Below are 22,662 nucleotides of genomic sequence, written 5' to 3'. Positions count from 1 at the left end.
TCCCATGGAACGCTCTTTTATTGTCACTAGCTTGACATTGGTCCCTTATTAGGGTGGTTGATGATTGTGGTGCCTCAATTTGTCTCCTCTCACTGAGAGCCTTCTTCCTGTACGTTGATGGTCAATCTCCATATGCTCCAGTGAGAGTATCTTATTGATGGTGTAGTAATCATCAGTTTGTGGATTTGTCTCTAACTGCTGGTATATTAATCTCACTCTGTCTCCTTTTGAGAATCCTTCAGTTGGTATCTTCTTATTCTTCTACCATTTTGGAACTCTTTTTTTACTCCTATTTTCTTTCTTCACTTGTCCTGCTTTTTCTGCAGCAGGTTTTATGTTAGGGACCTCCTTCTCAATAATCACCTCTTCAATCCCTTCTTTCCTTTTCTTCTCGACCTTCACATGTTCCTTACCCTCTTTTTCTTCTCAATTCTTCATCTCTTGCTCCACAGGTAAGATGATGATCTCCTCGTTGGGTTTTTCTTTCCACTGTAAATCCTCTTCTTCAATCTTCATGTAGCTTTTCTCTTTATTAGTATGCTATGCTTCTTGAAAGACATTCAAAGTGATTCTCTCATCATGTACCCTTAAGGTCAGTTCTCCATGTTCTACATCGATGATGGCCCTTGCTGTGGCTAGGAAGGGTCTTCCCAGTATGATGGAGTCACCTCCTTCCTCATTTAGATCTAAGATTACAAAATCTGCAGGGAATATGAATTTATCCACCTTGACCAAGAGGTTTTCAATCACTCCTTTGGGAAGTATCAGTGATTTATCCACAAGCTCCAACGACATCTGTATAGGTTTTACTTCCTCTATACATAGCCTTCGCATCATAGAATAGGGCATTAGATTGATGCTGGCTCCTAAATCGCACAGTGCCTTGTCAATGGTTATATTACCAATGGTACAAGGCAAGAAGAAGCTCCCAGGGTCTTTAATTTTTGGTGGGAGACCTCTTTGGATTACTGCACTACATTCTTCAGTCAGAAGCATTATTTCCTTCTCATGCCAGCTTCTCTTTTGTTGATGAGCTCTTTTATGAATTTAGCATACAGGGGCATCTGCTCCAATGCTTCAGCAAGTGGGATATTAATCTCCAGCTTCTTGAAGACCTCAAAGAAATTGGGAAATTGTTGATCCTTGAGCTCTTTCTGTAGTCTTTGTGGATATGACAAAGGAGGTTTGTAAGCCTTCACTTCCTTCCTCTGTTCTTGTGATGGTTCCTCCCTAACTTGCTTCCTTTTCCTTAAAGCTTGTGGCTCCTCCTCCTTCTGTTTGGGTTCTTCTTGGTCTTGCTTGTCAAGTATAGCTTCTTCCCTACTGCTGGTCTTGTCATTCTCCATAGGCTTCTTGTTGGCTTCTTTGTCATTCACCAAGGTTCTTCCACTCCTTAATTGGATTGCTTTGCATTCTTCTTTGGGGTTTGGAATGGTATCACTTGGGAGTGAGATGGTTGGTCTTTCAATCTCTGCTTGCTTGGACAGTTGTCCAATTTACCTTTCCAGATTTCTCATTGAGGCTTCATGGTTCTTGCTAGTGAGCTCCTGATGTTTCATCATATTTTCCATTATTATATCCACGTTGGAGATCCTTTGAGCTTCTTGTGGTATCTGTGGCTGATTGTGGGATGTTGAGGGTAGATGGTAGTTATTTTGGGTATTGGATGAGTTGTTGGATGGATAGTAGTTGGATTAAGGTTGATTATTTTATGGTTTTCTGTACTAATTTTGGTTAGTGTTTTGATGGTTTTGATGGTTTGTGTTTCTTGAGTTGTTTTGGTTTGAGTTCTTCTGCCAAGGCTGCTGGTTTTGATTATGATTATCTCCCTATCTCAGGTTCGGGTGGTTCCTACAGGAAGGATTGTAGGTGTCACCATGGAATTTATTTTGGCTAGAACCTTGATTGTGCACATACTAGACTTGTTCTTGCTATTTCTCTTCATAGTTTTCCTTATTTTGCCCCCATGTAGGTAATGGTTGACTTGTATTCACTACTGCAACTTGAAGGCCATCAGTCCTCTTGGCCATCATCTCCATTTGTTGCTGGATTCGTCGGTGCATCATCTTGTTTTGAGCTAAGATGGTATCCACACCTTCCAGCTCCAAGATGGTATCCACATCTATGGTATCCACACCCTTCCTTTGAGCTGGTTGGCATTGCCTTTGATGAACATAGAAGTATTGGTTGTTTGTTACAGTGTCAATGAGGTTCTGAGCCTCCCCAACTGTCTTCATGAGTTGTAATGAACCTTCTGCTGAATAGTCAAGTGCCTCTTGAGCTCTCAATGTCAGTCCTTCATAGAAGTTTTGCAGTTTGTCCTATTCATTGAACATCTTTGGTGGACACCTCCTGAGTAAAACTTTATATCTCTCCCATGCATTATACAATGACTCTCCATCCATCTGAGTGAATGTTTGGACCTCTGTTTTGAGTCTGTTGATCCTTTGGGGAAGATAGAACTTGGCTAAGAACTTGTTCACTAGATCTTCCCAATTGTTGATGCTTTCTCTTGGGAATGTCTCCAACCATTGAGTAGATTTGTCTCTCAGGGAAAATGGAAACAGTAACAACTTGTAAATGTCAGGATGCACACCATTGGTTTTCACTGTGTCACATATTCTCAAGAAAATGGACAGGTGTTGATTTGGATGTTCCAAGGGACCTCCTCCATAAGAACAGTTATTTTACACTAATGTGATGAGTTGAGCCTTTAATTCAAAGTTGTTTGCATTGACATTTGGTATCAGTATGATACTTCCACAATGCCTTGGATTAGGAAAAGTGTAGGAGGCTAGAACCCTCCTTTGAGGCTGGCCATTGTTGTTAGCCTCTCCCTCTTGTGGATTAGGAGCATTTCCTTCCATTTCCTGGTTCTCTTCCTCTGATTCCTCTCCACCAATAACTCTCTTTCCTTTGGCTTCTCTTCTTATTCTTCGAAGAGTTCTCTCATCAATGTCACCCGAGGTGGAGAACTCTCTTCTTGCTTTTGTCATACACACGAAACCAGAAACCAAGAAACACAATTCACTCTATTGCTAGAGTTATGTTAAGGTTAGTTTAAACAAAAATTCAAACAGTTAGAGTGCTTAGTAAAAAGAAAAAACATGCTTAATCCAGATTATCACCCTACTTAATCATTGTCAATCTAAATCAATCCCCGGCAACGGCACCAAAAACTTGATGAGGGAAAAATGATTCCATACAAACTCACCGGCAAGTCTATCGGGTCGCATCAAGTAATAATTACTCACAAGAGTGAGGTCGATCCCACAGAGATTGATGGATTGAGCAATTTTAGTTAGGTGATGAATTTAGTTAAGTAAATATTTGATGGTTTGAGTGATTTTGACTGACAGAAGCTAAATTACAAGTAAATAAGAGTGCAGAAAGTAAATTGTGCAAAAAGGTAAAGTACAGAAGAGACAAATTACAGAAACTTAAAGCACAAGAAAATGAAAGAGCTTAAACTTAAATTGCAAGAAAAGTAAATTACAGAAACTTAAAGTGCAAAAGATGTAAATTGCTGAATCTAAATTGCTGAGGAATGTAAATTGCTTGAAGAATAAAAGGATTTGGATGCTGGGATTCAGAATTGAACAAGAAAATGCAAGTTAAAGTAAATCAGAGAGCTATGAGATGAAAGATTCAGCTCAGTAGCCAAACAGAAATGGAAAATTGCTTGAGGAAATAAACATCTAGAAAACTTGATTCAATTATAAAATTCTTAAAGATAAATTGAAGATCGAAGAAGAGAAATGAGATTAGAAAGCAGATCTAGATCTCAATTGCTCTCTTGATCAAGCATAAAAGTAATTGCAGAAGAAATGAAAAGGAAAACAGTAAATGAAACTCAGATCCAATTCTTAGAACAATTGAGAAGAAAGGTGAAAGATGATTCTCAGATTTAGAATCAATGGAGCTCTTCAATCTCAATTCAAATTCTAAGAACAGAAAGCAGAAGTTGTAGAAGAAAAGAAAATAAAAACAGAAAGAAAACTAAATCCAATTCCAATTCCCAAATTCCCAAATGAAAATTCAAAAGTGAAAAGTAAAAATGAGCTAAAAGGTCCTTTACAAATTAAATTAACTTCTATTTATACACTTTCTATTTTTGATCTTCAAAGCTTGGAGTGGGCCTTTTGGTTTTTGGATTTGAACAGAAATGGGTCTGGTTGGCCTTGGTTCAATTGAGTTGGAGGCATGGGTCAGCTCCCAAGGGAGCGCTCCGTTCGGTCTTATGAACTTAGCGTTCACTCTTTGTTGGTGAGCCTTGGTTGCAATTGCTCCTTGGCCTAGCATTCACTTTGTGAACGCTCCGCTTACTCTTTAAGTGCTACATTCTTTTGCTTCCCTGGGTGAGCTTTGCTTTCCTTGGCCAGCCAAGAGAGCACGAGAAAGTGAAAGAAAGGGAGCGCTACGCTTGAATTTTTGAACGCTCCTTCCTTGGCCAGCTTTGAACCCAACTTTCCTTGGCCAAGAGTGCACGAAAAAGGTAGCAAAAGGGAGCGCTACGCTCAAATTTTTGAGCGCTACTCCCCCTTGTCTTGATGCGCGCAGCCTTGCTTGGTTTCCCTCTTCGAGCACTACGTTGCACCCTTGCTCCCTTGTTTCCAAGCCAAGTTCCAAGAGAAAGTGAGAGAAAGTGAGCGTAGCATTCACATTTTGGAGCGCTACCTCCTTGGCTTGATTCATGCACCCAGCTTTCCTCTTGGTGCGCTACGCTTTATTTTCATGGGCCACGCTTTTTAAAGCATGGCCTAAGGTCCAAAGCATGCTCAGACATCAAAGTGTGCAAAAATTCCTCTTTCCACCATTTCTTCACCTACAAGCAACCAAACAACTAATCAAAGTCCCACCAAAATCACTGGATCTTTGCATCATTTATAAAATCAATTAATTTTAGCATAAAACCTATGATTTTGTGTAAAATAAATGATGTTTGATTGATTCAACAAAATCATGAAAATCCACTCCAATTATTTACTTATGGTGCAAGAAAGTGCATAAAACCTAATGAAACTAATGAAAAATTCTTGTAAAACTAGCATAAGATGACTTGTCATTAGTGCCTTCACGTACAATGTGAGGGCTTCCCCCACACCATACTTTAAGTCGAATCAAATGTTCTCCTTCAATCTTCTTGCACCAAACTTCCTGTAAATGTTCATGCATATTATAACACAAGATAATAACTAAAACTATGTAAAAAAAAAACAACAAGATAATAAACTTCCTATAAATCTTCTTGCCTCCCAATAAGTGCTTCTATAACGTCACTTGCTTAACAGTTCACCCCTTCTAAATGAGGAGTTGTGTAGTCCTTTGGTGATCTATCTTGCCTCTAAGATAATGCTTGAGCCGTTAACCATTGATAGTGTAAGTTTTCCCTGAATTGGCTTCCATAATCTCTATATGACCACATGGAGAAACTTTGTTGATTGTAAAAGGACCGGACCATCTAGACTTGAGCTTTCCTAGAAATAATTTGAGCCTGAAATTGTATAGAAGCACTAGCTACCCATGTTAAACAATTCTTGAAGTAATTCTCTTGTTATGCCACATCTTGGTCTTCCCTTATAGAGTCTTGAATTCTCATATGCCTCCATCTGAAACTCATCAAGTTCATTGAGTTGGAGGAGTCTTTTCCCTCCAGGCGCCTTTGCATCAAAGTTCAGAAACTTTTTGCCCAGTAAGCTCTGTGCTCTAGCTCTACCGATAGGTGACAGGCCTTGCCATAGAGAAGCTGATAAGGCGACATCCCAATCAAAATCTTGAAGGTTGTGCGGTAGGCCCAGAGGGAATCATCAATCTTTTTAGCCTACTCCTTCCTTGAAGCACCCACAATCTTCTCTACAATTATCTTAAGCTCTCTATTAGAGACCTCCACTTGACTACTGGTTTGAGGATGGTAAGGAGCAGCTACCTTATGCTTGACACCATACCTCAGAAGAAGTGAATCTAACTATTTATTGCAAAAGTGACTGCTACCATCACTAATCATGTCATGGCCCAAAACGAGCCATGACCGGCGCTCAGGAAAATAATCCCTAGCAAGCCTAACCGACTCAACGATAAATTGAATAAAAAAAATAACAAATATTTGAAATAGAAAATTACAGTTTCTAAAATGAATAATTACATATTTTTAATAAAAGATAAAATAAATAAATATGGATGGATCCTGCCTGTGACATATGGAGCATATACATCTAGGAACTCGACAAAAATAGATACTCATTGCAGATCGTGACTCTTAATTAGAAAATCTCACATAGTCAAGTATTTGTTCCTAAAAAATATTTTTAGAAAAAGGGGTGAGTTTTGCAACTCAGTGACTAGACAATACATTTATAATCCACATGAGACCATATAAGCATTATTATCAAGGTAATTTAAATTAGAAAATAGCAGTTGATAATAATAAGTGAATCAATAAGGGAGTTCTCATACAGAAATCAAATCAAAAGTCCACACGTGGGCGGCTCCACCTCTATGGGTAGCCATTTCCTCTTGTGTGTCCTAACAGAATAACAGATCTAACGTGTGGCCTACACGTTAGGCTAGCAACACCCCTGCTAGCTGGAGTCTGAGTCAGATGCATCTAAGTTAACGTCATAACCGCCGTTAACTACGGTTTTCTAATACGAGCCTCCAAAACCAATTCAAAACATATAGTTTCAAATACAATGAATCTTCAATCTCTCAATTATATAAGGTATCAAATCAAATCAATTAGATAATATTTTTTATCAGAAATCTTTTCAAATCATACTTCCTCAATCATAAAAACATATTTCATAATTTTAAAGTGAGTGCCAATAAATACTTTAATGTTTCAAAAGTATATATTCGAATAAAATCAATATTTTATAATGATATAAGACTTTATAAAACATAATTAAAAAATCATAATAACATAAACCAAAAGCTTAACAGTTATAAATGTAAAGCCTACTCACAGCATGGTCCTAACAGACCGAAGAGACCAAACCCAGAGTGTCGAATTCAAGATAAGAAAGATTGAAGTAGAATAAAACGAATGAGCGCAGAATTTGGACCGGAGTAGCGACAAAATGGAGCTGGCGACAGTCCCAGAAATCTAAAACAGGAAAAACTAAAATCGAATTAAAACAAGGACAAGACAGATTAAATGGTGGCATAATAGGACATGAAAGCTAGAGCAAAATCAAGGAAAAAGGCTGGACCGGGATAATGACAGAAACAATTCAGCTCCGGTGGCAATGATGACTTGGTTCAGGTATATCCAAACAGTGATAGGAACAACGCAGCAGCGGACGTCCCTCCTTGGCGTTTCTTGGCGGCAGAGGCACGGCGGCCATAGCAGCAGCAGCAGCGGAGTTCCAACGACGGCAGAACCTCCCTGCGACCACTTCTCTCTCCACGCACGTTCTGTTTCTCTCTCAGTGACAGATTTGGCGGCGCAAAACGGCGGCGATGGTGGCTGGGCTTGACGGCGACGACCCTTCCCGTGGCGGCTCTAGGTAGAACGGCGCGTCTTCCCTCTGTTTGCAAACCTTCATGGACAGCAACGATGAAGAACTCGACGGTGACGACAGCGACACGAGACGGTGACGCCTCCTTCTCCTTGCGCGACTCTCTCTCCCTCGGTTCTGGCCTTCCTCGCGATGACACCACAGCGGCGACGGTGGCAGTGACGCCCACCGGTGCCACCTCCCTTCCTTCCTCTTCTCTTCCCTCTCCGGTTCTCCCCCTGTTCTCTTTTTCCTTTCTGTTCTTTTGTTCTGCTGTTGGAAGGGGTAAGGGTGGCTAGGCTTTTGGTGAGTGTGTGAGGGAGTGTGTTATGTCAAGGTTAGGGTTAGAATTTTGGTTTGGAAAGAAAAAAAAAGAGAAGGGTATTATTGGGATTTTACATTCTACCCTCCTTAAAAAAAATTTCGCCCTCGAAAATTGATATAATCTGAAAGACTTTACTTGGTTTTATCACTTTACCAAACATGAGAAAGAAGTATAAAGAGATGCAAAAGTTACAAGATAGATTTTTGTTAAAAAATATGCGGTTGACATTCACTGACTCACATTTCCTTGACAGCTCAGATGTACATAGCACTCTTCACTTCGTTCGTCAATCTCCTCAAAATACATTTTACTTCATACTCTCCTTGGTTCTGTAGTATATATCTATGGAAGCAACCGGTCTTACGTCATGTCTTAGAATTACGATTTTTTGAACTTCAGCATGAATAAGCTGTGTCCTAATGAATTAACGTATCGTTTGCTATCTGGAAATTGTACGTGACACCAAAACAAGCACGGGTTTACTCAAAAGGATTCGAAACCTAGAAAGAGAAGAGCAAACATCACAGATGGTGTTCGCACAGACATGGAAGGATGTTTAAGATTGAAATTAAACAATGATGTACAGAAACAATGAAATGTCCCAGAAAGAGAGTCAATTGAATCTTAACGAGAAAATCTGAATCAAAAAATTTTGATAGAAACAATAAAAGAAAAGATAGTGCATTAGGTCAAAACAAGTTTAAGTTGGATCAAAGAAGTACAAAGTTCACTAAAAGAAGGTAACCAAAGTGGATGATTAGGGACACGATAAGGCAAAAAATAATCAAATCAATAACTTTTCTAAAGAAGATCTTGGAGTTACATAGTTCACGTAAAGGAATGCAACGTCAACACCTATGTTGTCGAGAATCTATGGGATAGCCAAAAGCATGACGATAAGATCGAGATATGCATAAGATGTAGGATGTGAAACAAAATAATCAAATTTTCAATTTCAACAAGGATTAAAACAAGGAACTCTTGATATTAAATATAGCGGAGTGAACGATAAATAAAATCACGCGGCACGATTGTTGATAAACCCCATTTGTAGGGTTTATCTTGTGCTTCATTTAAGGGATTTTATCACCTTTTACCTACATTTATTCAATGAAATAGCATGGTTTTAGAACTTCTCCCTTAATTGTGCTTAAGAGTGAAAACATGTTTTTTAGGTCTTAAAATAGCTAAATTTAATTTACCTTGATTCCATTAGATGCCTTGATATGTTTGTTAAGTGATTTCAGATTTAGGAGGCAAAGATTGGATCAAGGGAATGAAGAAAAAGCATGGAAAGTTGGAGAACTTATGAAGAAATGAAAGAACCGGAAAGCTGTCAAGCCTGCGCGTGGATTGAGAAGTTCCACCCTCCATGCATTTTCCAGAGAGTTGTGCCTGCGCCGCGCCAACATTGTGCCTTTGGCACAAACCTATTCGCGCGCACGCGCACATGACGCGTGCGCGCCACTCTCGGAATAATCCTTCGATGCGGACACACCCTGTACGCGTACGCGTCGGGTCCATTGCACCACAACCCACGCGCACGCGCCATGTGCGCATATGCGCGGATCCCCTTTTCTCAACACTTCTCTTTTCTTCCCCTCTTTCCATTTCTTTCCTTCTCCTTTCTTCTTCCCTTCTTCTACCCCTCGTCCAACACTTTCAAACACCATTGATAACCATTTATTTTAGTTAATTAATTAGTTAGTAAGGTAGTTAATTAGTTAGTTTTAGTTTAGTTTTCATTTCATTTTTCTCTCTTTCCATTATAAGTGTTGGATTATGGATTTTGCTTACCATATATTGCTGCTTATTACTAATTGAATGCTATCTTAGAATAATTGTTTTAAATATTCTTTGTTGGATTCTATCGTTGAGGTTATATTTTGCTACTTGGTTTTGAGTTTTTTTTTATGCTTACCTTTTGAAGAATACCAAGTGATGAGATTTGCCTTCGAGCTCGTAACCCTTCTTGAATTACATGATTTGGCCACCATGTGGTTTGAGCCTTATTCTTCGATTAGGCAACCTCTTGATGGATGATGTTGTGCATTTACCTTAATGCATTGTGTTTCATGATCATATGCATCCATATACTTTAGCTTGAATGCTTTCATACTTCTTTAATGCTTGTTTTACCTTACAAGTTCACTTAAAGCATCTCAAGCATACTAGAATGAGTAAAGTGCATGCTTCTTTTGTGACATAGCTTTTATGCTAATGTGGGTTCTAAATCGCGCAATTTAGAATTCACATTCCTTATTTGTCATTAATGTCACACTAATTCACTCACTCATTTCTAGTGATTTACCTCATTCCAACAATGTATGCTTCCTTGCTTTTATATCTTCTCATCTTATGGTGTTATATTTTTTTTATGATGAATGCACCACAAGCAAACATGGAAGCAAGACTAAGAACACGCAGCAATCTGGAGAGTCGCCATACCCCCTTGCTCATCTTTAAGTGCACCGAGGACGGTGCAAACTTTTTAAGTGTGGGGAGGTCGTCCGACCGGTCGGCGATTTTAGGTGACAAGTTTCTAATTCCAACACTTTTACATTTCATTCTAGGATTTTAGGATTTTTACTTGCATTTTCTTAGTTTTCCATATATATACAAAATAAGCTTAGTCAAAATAATGAAATTTTTCAAGGATTTCTATTTATAGGGCACCTCAATTGATTTGAGTGAAAACTTTTCATTAAACTTGCTTGAATTATATATCTTGTGGATCATGTTTTTGAGCTAAGAACACAAGCAAGTGAGTTTTGAGCCTAATGGTGTGGTACATCTTATAACCACTTATTTTCCCTTCTTGTGTGCATTATTCTCTTTCTATGATTGTAATCTTTGAATTGTTTGATTCTTTATGTCCATTATTTTGTGTACTCATGCACTTATATGATTGAGGCCATCATTTCATTAACTCACTTACCCAAATAGCCTTACCTTTTATCTTCCATTGTTAGCCAATTTGCGCCTACGATTAACCCACTTGTTCTTAATTTAGCACATTACAAGCCTAAAGCGGAAAAACAATACAAGTCCTTAATTTGGATCTTTTATTAGCTTAGGCTAGTGTGTGTGAGTACTATTCAAGTGTGGGAATCTCGGGACATTGGGTGAATAAAAGGGTAGTTTTGTATTGCTATTGAAAATATTGGGAATTGGGTACATACCCATGTATTACTCAAATGTAAAAAACTTATGCATTGATGCTCTTGTATATAGAAAGAAAAAAAAATGATAAAAACAAAAGAAAAAGAAAAAAAAGAAAAGAAAAAATATAAAAAGAAAGAAACAAAGAAAAAAAGAAAGAAATAAAAAGGGGACAAAACGCCCCAAGTAAAGTCTAATAAAGATCAATGCATAAGTGTTGTGAAATGAAAAGGGATACATGAGTATGTGAAAAAAAGTGAAAAATGGGTAGTTAGGCTAGCTTTGAAATTGTATAGGATGTCATAGATTAGGTGGGAAGCTTAAGCTTATCAAAGATTCAAATTTCAATCTCACTTGACCAAATATGCATCCTACCTTGACCCTAGCCCCATTACAACCAAAGAAAAGACCTCATGATAGATGTATGCATGCATGAAATATATGTTGATTGTTAGAAGAAGAACAAATCTTGGAAAGCATGATTAGGGGAGAATTGAGAGAATCAACCCTAAACACTTGAGCGAATAGAGTGAAAATACATCCGGCGAGGGTTTGATGCTCAATTACATGTCTCCACCTATGATCATCTCCTTTCATGCAAGTTGTAAAAAAAAAATATTTAATAACTCAATTCAATTGTGGAGTAGACTTGCTAGTCCTTAGCCCTTGTGCATATATGCTTCTTGGGAACTGGTTTATTTTGACCAAGCAATTGCATTCATTTAGATAGTTGCATATAGGTAGATTGCATTTAGTTAGTTCCATTGAATAAATGCCATACCCTTACTTCATTCTTGGTTTAAGCATGAGGACATGCTTGGTTTAAGTGTAGGGAGGTTGATAAACCCCATTTGTAGGGTTTATCTTGTGCTTCATTTAAGGAATTTTATCACCTTTTACCTACATTTATTCAATGAAATAGCATGGTTTTAGAACTTCTCCCTTAATTGTGCTTAAGAGTGAAAACATGCCTTTTAGGTCTTAAAATAGCTAAATTTAATTTACCTTGATTCCATTAGATGCCTTGATATATTTTTTAAGTGATTTCAGATTTAGGAGGCAAAGATTGGATCAAGGGAATGAAGAAAAAGCATGTAAAGTTGGAGAACTTATGAAGAAATGAAAGAACCGGAAAGCTGTCAAGCCTGACCTCTTGGCACTTAATCGACCATAACATGAGCTACAGAGGTCCAAATGATGCGGTTCTAGTTGGGTTGGAAAGCTAACATCTGGGTCTTCAAAACGATATAAGATTTGCCATAGTTGCTTGGTGGACGAAATTGTGATCACATCAATGTAGTATTTTTTGTTGTTGTATGGAATCATTATTATGGCACTTATGTGTGGACACAACTCCGTTCAACTAACCAGCAAGTGTACTGGGTCGTCCAAGTAATACCTTACGTGAGTAAGGGTCGATCCCACAGAGATTGTTGGTATGAAGCAAGCTATGGTCACCTTGTAAATCTCAGTTAGGCAGATTAAATAGTTTTGGGTTTCAAAATTAATAATAAAAAGAAAATAAAAGGGATAGAAAATTAATAGTGGGAATTTCAGATAAGTTTATGGAGATGTTGTGCTCCTCTTGAATCTCTACTTTCCTATTACAGTCATCCAATCCTTCCTACTCCTTTCCATGGCAAGCTGTATGTAGGGCATCACCGTTGTCAATGGCTACATCCCATCCTCTCAGTGAAAACGTTCCTATGCTCTGTCACAGCACGGCTAATCATCTGTCGGTTCTCAATCAGGTTGGAATAGAATCCCTTGATTCTTTTGCGGTTGTCATCACGCCCAGCCTTCAGGAGTTTGAAGCTCGTCACAGTCATTCAATCCCAGAATCCTACTCGGAATACCATAGACAAGGTTTAGACTTTCCGGATCCTCATGAATGCCGCCATCTATCTAGCTTATACCACGAAGATTCTGTTGGGGAATCTAAGAGATATGCGCCCGGCCTAAGGTAGAACGGGAGTGGTTGTCAGTCACGCGCGTTCATAGGTGAGAATGATGATGAGTGTCACGGATCATCACATTCATCAAAGTTAAGTATAACGTATATCTTGGAATAAGAATAAAAGAGAATTGAATAGAAAGTAATAGTAATTGTATTGAAACTTGAGGTACAGCAGAGCTCCACACCCTTAATCTATGGTGTGCAGAAACTCCACTGTTGAAAATACATAAGTGAAAGGTTCAGGCATGGCCGAATGGCCAGCCCCCATGGTCTAAGGACTAGGCGTCCAGAGATGTCTAATACACTAGTAAAAAGTCCTATTTATAATAAACTAGCTACTAGGGTTTACATGAGTAAGTAATTGATGCATAAATCCACTTTCGGGGCCCACTTGATGTATGCTTGGGTTGAGCGTGATCTATCCACGAGATGAGGCTTTTCTTGGAGTTGAACTCCAAGTTATAACGTGTTTTGGGCGTTCAACTCCGGATCATGACGTGTTTCTGGCGTTTAACTCCAGACAGCAGCATGTACTTGGCGTTCAACGCCAAGTTACGTCATCAATTTCCGAATAAAGTATAGACTATTATATATTTCTGGAAAGCTCTGGATGTCTACTTTCCAACGCCGTTGAGATCACGCCATTTGGAATTCTGTAGCTCCAGAAAATTCATTTCGAGTGCAGGGAGGTCAGATTCGAACAGCATCAGCAGTCCTTTGTCAGCCTTTTTCAGAGTTTTGCTCAAGTCCCTCAATTTCAGCCAGAAATTACCTGAAATCACAGAAAAACACACAAAATCATAGTAAAGTCCAGAAATGTGAATTTAACATAAAAACTAATGAAAACATCCCTAAAAGTAGCTTGAACTTACTAAAAACTACCTAAAAACAATGCCAAAAAGCGTATAAATTATCCGCTCATCACAACACCAAACTTAAATTGTTACTTGTCCCCAAGCAACTGAAAATCAAATAGGATAAAAAGAAGAGAATATACTATAAATTTCAAAATATCAGTGAATATTAATTATAATTAGATGAGCGGGACTTGTAGCTTTTTGCTTCTGAACAGTTTTGGCATCTCACTTTTTCCTTTGAAGTTCAGAGTGATTGGCGTCTCTGGGAACACAGCTATTGACTTTCCTAGTTAAGCATGTTGATTCTTGAACACAGCTACTTATGAGTCTTGGCCGTGGCCCTAAGCATTTTGTTTTCCAGTATTACCACCGGATACACAAATGCCACAGACACATGACTGGGTGAACCTTTTCTGATTGTGACTCAGCTTTGCTAGAGTCCCCAGTTAGAGGTGTCCAGAGCTCTTAAGCACACTCTTTTTGCTTTGGATCATGACTTTAACCACTCAGTCTCAAGCTTTTCACTTGGACCTTCATGACACAAGCACATGGTTAGGGACAGCTTGATTTAGCTGCTTAGGCCTGGAGTTTATTTCCTTGGGCCCTCCTATCCATTGATGCTCAAAGCCTTGGATCCTTTTTACCCTTGCCTTTTGGTTTTAAGGGCTATTTGGCTTTTTCTGCTTGCTTTTTCTTTTTCTTTCTATTTTTTTTGCCATTTTTTTTTCACAAGCTTTTGCTTTTTCACTGCTTTTTCTTGCTTCAAGAATCAATTTCATGATTTTTCAGATCATCAATAACATTTCTCTTTGTTCATCATTCTTTCAAGAGCCAACAATTTTAACATTCATAAACAACAAGATCAAAAATATGCACTGTTCAAGCATTCATTTAGAAAACAAAAAGTATTGTCACCACATCAATATAATTAAATTAAATTCAAGGATAAATTTGAAATTCATGTACTTCTTGTTCTTTTGAATTAAAACATTTTTCATTTAAGAGGGGTGAAGGATTAATGGATTTATTCATAACTTTAAGACATTGTTACTAACTACTAATGATCATGTAATAAAGACACAAGTATAGATAAACATATAAAAAAACGAAAAGCAGAAGAAAAATTTAAGAACAAGGAATGAGTCCACCTTAGTGAGAGTGGCGCCTTCTTGAAGGACCATTGATGTCCGTGAGCTCTACTATGTCTCTGAATTGTTGTAATTTAGTTTCTCTTAGTTTCCTCTTCAGAGTCCTTTCAGGTTCTGGATCAGCTTTCAACAAGAATGCCTTTTTCCTTGTTCCTGCTCATATGAAAGAGAAGAGAAAAAGAACAGGAAGAGGAATCCTCTATGTCATAGTAAAGAGGATCCTTATTATTAGTAGAAGAAGAAAGGGGATAATGGAAGGAGAGGGATGAATAGTCTGTATAAAGAGTAAGGATAGGGGAGGTGATAAGAGATGAAGAGAAGTGTTAGTAAATAAATAAATAAATAGAAGAAGATGAGAGAGGGATTTTCGAAAATATTTTTGAAAAGGAGTTAGTAATTTCGAAAATTAAAGATGAATTAAAATTAAAATTAAAACTTGAAACAATTAGTTAATTAAAAAGAATTTTTGAAAAAGAGGGAGGTATTTTCGAAAATTAGAGAGGGAAAAGTAGTTAGGTGGTTTTGAAAAAGATAAGAAACAAACAAAAAGTTAATTAGTTAGTTGAAAAAGATATTAAAATCAAATTTGAAAAGATAAGAAGATAAGAAGTTAGATAAGATATTTTAAAATCAAATTTTTGAAAAAGATAAAATTTTGAAAAAGATATGATATAAAAGATAAGATAAAAAGATATTTTGAAAAAGATTTGATTTTAAAATTAAAATTAATTACTTGACTAACAAGAAACTAAAAGATAAAATTCTAGAATTTAAAGATTGAACCTTTCTTAACAAGAAAGTAACAAACTTCAAATTTTTGAATCAATCACATTACTTGTTTGCTAATTTTCGAAAATATGATGTAAAAGATAAGAAAAAGATTTTGAAAAACATTTAAAAAAAAATTTGAAAATTAATAAGAAAAAAAAAGGAAAAGATTTAATTTTTGAAAAAGTTCTGAAAAGATAAGATTTTTAAAATTGAAAATTTGACTTGACTTGTAAGAAATAACTAATTTTAAAAATTTTTGACTAAGTCAACTCAAATTTTCAAAAATTATGAGAAAAATAAGGAACAGATATTTTTTTGATTTTTTGAATTTTTAATTATGAGAGAGAAAAACACAAACATGACCCAAAACATGAAAATTTTGGATCAAAACACTTAATGCATACAAGAACACTATGAATGTCAAGATGAACACCAAGAACACTTTGAAGATCATGATGAACATCAAGAACATATTTTTGAAAAAATTTTTGATGCAAAGAAAACATGGAAGACACCAAACTTAGAAATCTTTAATGCATGGACTCTAACAAACAAAAAATGCATATGAAAAACAAGAAAATACACCAAACAAGAAAACATCAAGATCAAACAAGAGGACTTACCAAGAACAACTTGAAGATCATGAAGAACACTATGAATGCATGAATTTTTCGAAAAAAATGCAAGAAAAAAATTTTAAAGCATGCAATTGACACCAAACTTAAAAATTGACTCAAGACTCAAACAAGAACACAAAATATTTTTGGTTTTTATGATTTTATGAATTTTTTGTATTTTTATTTTATTTTTTTCGAAAATATTCTTTGAAAAAAAATGAAAATTAAAGAAAAATTTTTGAAAACTTTTTGAAAAGAAAATTACCTAATCTGAGCAACAAGATGAACCGTCAGTTGTCCATACTCGAACAATCCCCGGCAACGGCGCCAAAAACTTGGTGGACGAAATTGTGATCACATCAATGTAGTATTTTTTGTTGTTGTATGGAATCATTATTATGGCACTTATGTGTGGACACAACTCCGTTCAACTAACCAGCAAGTGTACTGGGTCGTCCAAGTAATACCTTACGTGAGTAAGGGTCGATCCCACAGAGATTGTTGGTATGAAGCAAGCTATGGTCACCTTGTAAATCTCAGTTAGGTAGATTAAATAGTTTTGGGTTTCGAAAATTAATAATAAAAAGAAAATAAAAGGGATAGAAAATTAATAGTGGGAATTTCAGATAAGTTTATGGAGATGTTGTGCTCCTCTTGAATCTCTACTTTCCTATTACAGTCATCCAATCCTTCCTACTCCTTTCCATGGCAAGCTGTATGTAGGGCATCACCGTTGTCAATGGCTACATCCCATCCTCTCAGTGAAAACGTTCCTATGCTCTGTCACAGCACGGCTAATCATCTGTCAGTTCTCAATCAGGTTGGAATAGAATCCCTTGATTCTTTTGCGCTTGTCATCACGCCCAGCCTTCAGGAGTTTGAAACTCGTCACAGTCATTCAATCCCAGAACCCTACTCGGAATACCATAGACAAGGTTTAGACTTTCCGGATCCTCATGAATGCCGCCATCTATCTAGCTTATACCACGAAGATTCTGTTGGGGAATCTAAGAGATATGCGTCCGGCCTAAGGTAGAACGGAAGTGGTTGTCAGTCACGCGCGTTCATAGGTGAGAATGATGATGAGTGTCACGGATCATCACATTCATCAAAGTTAAGTATAACGTATATCTTGGAATAAGAATAAAAGAGAATTGAATAGAAAGTAATAGTAATTGTATTGAAACTTGAGGTACAGCAGAGCTCCACACCCTTAATCTATGGTGTGCAGAAACTCCACTGTTGAAAATACATAAGTGAAAGGTTCAGGCATGGGTGAATGGCCAGCCCCCATGGTCTAAGGACTAGGCGTCCAGAGATGTCTAATACACTAGTAAAAAGTCCTATTTATAATAAACTAGCTACTAGGGTTTACATGAGTAAGTAATTGATGCATAAATCCACTTTCGGGGCCCACTTGATGTATGCTTGGGTTGAGCTTGATCTATCCACGAGATGAGGCTTTTCTTGGAGTTGAACTCCAAGTTATAACGTGTTTTGGGCGTTCAACTCCGGATCATGACGTGTTTCTGGCGTTTAACTCCAGACAACAGCATGTACTTGGCGTTCAACGCCAAGTTACGTCGTCAATTTCCGAATAAATTATAGACTATTATATATTGCTGGAAAGCTATGGATGTCTACTTTCCAACGCCGTTAAGAGCGCGCCATTTGGAGTTCTGTAGCTCCAGAAAATCCATTTTGAGTGCAGGGAGGTCAGATTCCAACAGCATCAGCAGTCCTTTTGTCAGCCTTTTTCAGAGTTTTGCTCAAGTCCCTCAATTTCAGCCAGAAATTACCTGAAATCACAGAAAAACACACAAAATCATAGTAAAGTCTAGAAATGTGAATTTAACATAAAAACTAATGAAAACATCCCTAAAAGTAGCTTGAACTTACTAAAAACTACCTAAAAACAATGCCAAAAAGCGTATAAATTATCCGCTCATCATTGCTACACGTATGGTGATGCATATGCACACTGTACACGCACGCATCGTTGCTGCCATATGATCCACTTAAAGCAATACGTGGCCAGCGAATTCTAGAGCCTTGTGGGCCCAATCCAACTCATTTCTGATGCTATTTAAGCCAAGGATTGAAGGGAGAATGAACATACTTCACAACATTTAGAAGTTAGTTATCATTAGTTTAGTTTAGCTTAGTTTTAGTAGTTAGAGTTAGTTTCTAGAGAGAGAAGCTCTCACTTCTCTCTAGAATTAGGATTAGGCTTAGTTCTTAGATCTAGGTTTTCATTCATTCATTCTTCTACTTCTACTCTTCAATTCTTTGTTGTTACATTCATCTTCCTCTATTCTTTTGTTGTAATTTCCTTTATGTTGTTCTTGCATTTTGTTGTAGATCTACTCTTGTTCCTTCTATTTTCTTTCCATTCAATCCAAGGTAATTCATAATAAATGTGTTTCTTTTAATTGTTGTTGTTAATTCCTTTCAATAATTGTTGTTAGATTTCATTCTTGTTTGTCAATTTACTATGCTTTTCTTTTGTGCCTTCCAAGTGTTTGATGAAATGCTTGGTTGAATTTTAGTGTAGCTTTTGTTCCTCTTGGCTTTTGTAGAGTAATTAGTGACTCTTGAGTTATATAATCCCTTTGTTGATTGATAATTAGAAGTTCCTAATTGATTTGAATGCCTCTAAAGCTAGTCTTTCCTTTAAGAGTTAATTAGGACTTGAGGAATCAAATTGATTCATCCACTTGACTTTCCTCCATGGTTAGCGGTTAACTAGGTGGGAGCAATGGACAATTTGTTGTCACAATTGAGGAGGATAACTAGGATAGGATTTCTAGTTCTCATATCTTGCGAAGAGCTTTGTTAGTTGTTAGTTTATTTTCTTTGCCATTTATATTTCTTGTCTAAAATCTCAAAAACCCCAAAATAACTCATAACCAATAACAAGACACTTTATTGTAATTCCTAGGGAGAACGACCCGAGGTTCAATACTTTGATTTATAAATTTTAGGGGTTTGTACTAGTGACAAACAACTTTTTGTATGAAAGGATTATTGATTGGTTTAGAAACTATACTTGCAACGAGAATTCATTTGTGAAATTCTATACCATTAAAAATCCAATCATCAAATATAGTGCATACTTCAACATAAACCATCCCAAGAAGAACACCTAATGTTCCCAAACTTAACGATTACCATTACTTAAATAAAAGAAACGAAAGAGTTTAGAAGAACTATTTCTCGCAAGTTATAATTTCTAGCTCTCCGTATGCACCATGCTAAACAATCATACCACAAGATGAGACGACGCTAGATAGAATATGGATTTTTTTTTCAACAAAACTAGAAAGCAAACAAAACAAAACAAAGTCCAGCAGAACAATATCATCATAGCATAAGAGACTTTAGGGCATAAGTAATTGTTGAAATCACCGAAAAAGCTTCACCATATTTCTTATTCTATAACCATTCCTCATCAGCATCATCATCAAGACTCTTAAAAAGGCCAAAAATAATGAAAGTATTGCAAATAATTGAGAGAGTAAATTAGGAAAAGGACATAGATGTTGCATCCAAAATTAGAAGCTAGCATATATAAATGGTATCACTTGAAAATTTTTATTTCTAAACATCAACAACCATAACAAAACGAAATATTCAAACACAATCAATCAACGTATACAGATAAAGGAAAGATTCAAAACAACCAAATGCAACGTATGATAAAATGCAAAATAAATGAACCAATTAAAAAAGGAAACTCTTGAAAAGAAAGAAAAAAATGATAAATTTACATCTTCAATATCAAACTGTGATCAATCCATACCCATTATTTCATAGGTTAACAAGCTATGATGGAACAACTCAAGATCAAACCAAAAACTCAAAAAGAATTCACAGTACAAAAATTTATTCATCAATTTATTTAGAGTATAGACATCCCCAATTTTCATACATTGCAAACAAGAAATTTTTTAATCTCCATCGCCCACAATTTCAGTGCAAAGTGTCAAATACAGATGGGCTATAATTTAAAATATTTTTGACATAATTCTATAATCATAAAAGAAAACTTATGTAACATATAAAAGTTTATGACTCAATATAGTATTTATTGTACAAGCACATGATTCTCAAGTGAGCATTACCATACTAATCATATGAATTTAAAAGGAAAAATTCTTCCTTGATATCTTAAACGCGAAATATCTAAAGGAAATAGCATCAACCAATCAAGAGCCATCACTATATCATAAAGCCAATGACGTATAAGTTGAGCAATTAGAATTTAGTTCTTTCACTCTTTGTTCATGAAAGAATAATAACAAAAATAACTAAATAAATAATCGCATAAGTATGAAAGTCAAATTTAAACCATAAACACTTTATGAATAAGATAAGATATGAAAACCTCCTAGCTCACTATTAACTTATTTTAGCAATTTTCAACCAAGATTCATCAAGTTACAACCGCATCAATCACCGATTCAGCAACACTTACATATTACTAAACTACTTTACAGCAGCAACCAATAACCTCATGCATCCCTCAAAAGCAATTAACTCAGATTACTTATTTGTTAATAATCACTAATCAAGCAACATATATCAGCAAAGAACTATCTAAATTACTAACTAACTCTCACATGCAAGCTACAATTTAACACATATTCAAGATAATCATCATATGCTTTATAATCATTAGACTATAACAAGGAAAAAAACTTATATATAAACTTTGTTCAGCTTTGAAGATTTAGATATCTAGTCTTTTTCATTGAAAATCAATAAAAAATTCTTTTCAATATGCAAGATCTATAATCCCAATCTCACAAGGCACTACAAATTAAGAAAATTAATCTCTCTAAACTTTTGAGAATAAAAATTAGTTAAGAGCATAAAAATTCTCAAAAAAACTAAGATTGAGAGAATTCTCAAGTTTTAGATCTCAACCAAGAGTAAAATTCATTATTTAATCACCAACAAAAAGCAAGCGTTCATAATCTAAATATCACCTGAACAATCAGAAAAATAGTTCCATAACAGAAAAATCGTATTTGACAACATAATATCATAATAGAACCAAATCAGCAAATAAAAAAAAAAACTCAACCAAACTTCTAGATTGAAAAACATTTCAATCCAGCCAATTAATGACCCAAATAATTCACTACACCTAAGTAGAAAAAATCATTAATCTAACAAACAACAATAACACTTCATTCATATGTTTAACGCATAATTCTTCTCCTTGAGCAAATGAATAACAATTTTTAAAATTATTGATTTGAAAGAAAGGATCACAAGCAACTCAAAATTTAGTCATAACTTCAAAGATTATCAACATAAAAAAAAAATTCAGATATCGCTTATCAAGTCCAAGACAAAGCATCTCGTTTAGTAACTCAATGAATTCATGCAATCCAAAATTTCAAATACAGCTCTATAAAGGAATTAGATAGTAATTCACAGCAAACACCAATCGGATCTTCTAAGTATTTCATGAAATATTGACATCAGGAATCATAGAGAACAACACAAAGACGAAAAAGATTAAAGCATGCAATCACAAAAAGGGGAAATATTAGAACTAGCTACAAGGAAGGAATTGCGAACCGGAACCGAAACTGAAACTATTGCAAGAACATGTTCGAGAAAATCTAGCAAAGGATAGGGCAAGATTGGGTACAAAAGGACAAGAGTAGTAAGAAGTGACAGAGGACAGATGATCACAATAATCAGAAGACAACAATGACATAGAGGACAAATAGGACATTCCTATAGGCCTTTGATAGTGTCACAATTTGTACAAATAGGCGCGCTTCTATTTATACAATTGTAATCCTACCATAGGAAACTTGCTCCATATTACACAGATTAAACCTAAGCTCTGATACCACTTTGTCATGGCCCAAAACGAGCCATGACCGGCGCTCAGAAAAATAATCCCTACCAAGCCTAACCGACTCAACGATAAATTGAATAAAAAAATAACAAATATTTGAAATAGAAAATTACTGTTTCTAAAATGAATAATTACATATTTTTAATAAAAGATAAAATAAATAAATATGGATGGATCCTGCTTGTGACATATGGAGCATATACATCTAGGAACTCGACAAAAATAGATACTCATTGCAGATCGTGACTCTTAATTAGAAAATCTACATAGTCAAGTATTTGTTCCTGAAAATATTTTTAGAAAAAGGGGTGAGTTTTGCAACTTATTGACTAGACAATACATTTATAATCCACATGAGACCATATAAGCATTATTATCAAGGTAATTTAAATTAGAAAATAGCAGTTGATAATAATAAGTGAATCAATAAGGGAGTTCTCATACAGAA

This window comes from Arachis hypogaea, chromosome 2 (assembly GCF_003086295.3).
Source record: "Arachis hypogaea cultivar Tifrunner chromosome 2, arahy.Tifrunner.gnm2.J5K5, whole genome shotgun sequence".
In the NCBI taxonomy this organism is placed as follows: Eukaryota; Viridiplantae; Streptophyta; class Magnoliopsida; order Fabales; family Fabaceae; genus Arachis; species Arachis hypogaea.
This window is presented reverse-complemented; position numbering follows the sequence as displayed.